This window comes from Meriones unguiculatus, chromosome 2 (genome assembly GCF_030254825.1).
Source record: "Meriones unguiculatus strain TT.TT164.6M chromosome 2, Bangor_MerUng_6.1, whole genome shotgun sequence".
Lineage (NCBI taxonomy): Eukaryota > Metazoa > Chordata > Mammalia > Rodentia > Muridae > Meriones > Meriones unguiculatus.
Genome location: NC_083350.1, coordinates 35,020,748 through 35,022,149, shown reverse-complemented (window position 1 = coordinate 35,022,149; position 1,402 = coordinate 35,020,748). Strand labels below are relative to the sequence as shown.

The 1,402-nt window shown below is 45.7% G+C and overlaps 1 pseudogene; it reads left to right on the top strand.

Annotated features, from left to right (window-relative positions):
* Positions 1 to 212: 212 nt before the first annotated feature.
* Positions 213 to 701, top strand: LOC110559608 (peptidyl-prolyl cis-trans isomerase A-like; annotated as a pseudogene).
* Positions 702 to 1,402: the final 701 nt, after the last annotated feature.

Genomic DNA, 1,402 nt, shown 5'->3' with positions numbered 1-1,402 from the left:
ACACTAGCCACTCTCCAGAAGCAAAGGCAGGTGAACAAACTGCAGTGAAGCTTGGACTTCACAAGGAGAAACAGAAAGGGTAAACCTGAAAAGGTGCTGAGTTTCAGGGTCCAGGGAGTGTCAGCTCTGGAGGCCAGAGATCTGGGTTCTTTTAAAAGTGCAATGGTAGGCTTTGCAGGCGGCACTGTCCCCTGTCACCTTTTGCTGCAGCCATGGTCAACCCCACAGTGTTCTTCAACATAGAGGCCAATGGCCAGCCCTTGGGCTGTGTCTCCTTCGAGCTGTTTGTAGACAAAGTTCCAAAGACAGTAGAAAAGTTTTGTGCTCTGAGGACTGGAGGGAAAGATTTGGGGATAAGGGTTCCTCCTTTCACGGAATTATTCCCAGATTCATGTGCCAGGGTGGTGACTTCATGCACCATAATGGCACTGGTGGCAGGTCCCTCTACGGGGAGAAATTTGAGGATGAGAACTTCATCCTGAAGCATACAGGTCCTGGTATCTTGTCCATGGCAAATGTTGGACCAAACTTTTCCCATATTTTTACCTGCACTGCCAAGACTGAGCAGCTGCATGGCAAGCATGTGGTCTTTGGGAAGGTAAAAAAAAGGCATGAGCATCGTGGAAGCCATGGAGCATTTTGGGTCCAAGAATGGCAAGACCAGCAAGAAGATCACAATTTCTGACTGTGGACAACGCTAATTCTTTTGACCTGTGGGCATCTTACCCACCAGACCATTCCTTCTGTAGCTCGGGAGAGCACCCCCATCCCATTTGCTCAAAGTACCTGTAATCCCTGCTCTCACTCAAGTTCTTCGGATTCCATATTTTCCTCCTTCCCCTCCAAGTCTAGCTGAATTGCAGCGTTATATTTATGATTATGAATAAAAAGTAAATAAGAAAAAAAATGCAATGGTATTTCTCGGCCACGCCACTGAGAAACAAAACACACACGTTATCCTAAGCAGATGGAGTTTTAGCCAATGGTCTCTCGGCTCTTTAGAAAGAAAATTCCATTTGGCCATGTGCTGCCTCCAAATCCACACTTTGGGTGAGTTTCTGGAACTCCTTCATTGTTGTGTGAGAAAAAGTTGTGTAAAATAGGGCACTGATAATATTTGGTCATGCCAAAAAGTGACTTGAACATGAAGGAACAAAAACAAGAAAAGCTTCACAGTCTTAACTCAAAATGCCTCTCAAGTCTCTGCAGAGAAAAAGCGGCCAACTTAATTGTGTTTTGATTTCTCCCTAATGTGTGACCTGATTTGTGGGCTGGATTTCCAGAGCCACAGTTGTTCCAACCCCTATTCCTGTTTAAGGCTTGCTCATGCCCAAATATGGGTCTTTCGTATCTTGTGTTGTCCATGTGCTTGGTTCTCAACTGTCCAACCCAAGCCAGAGTC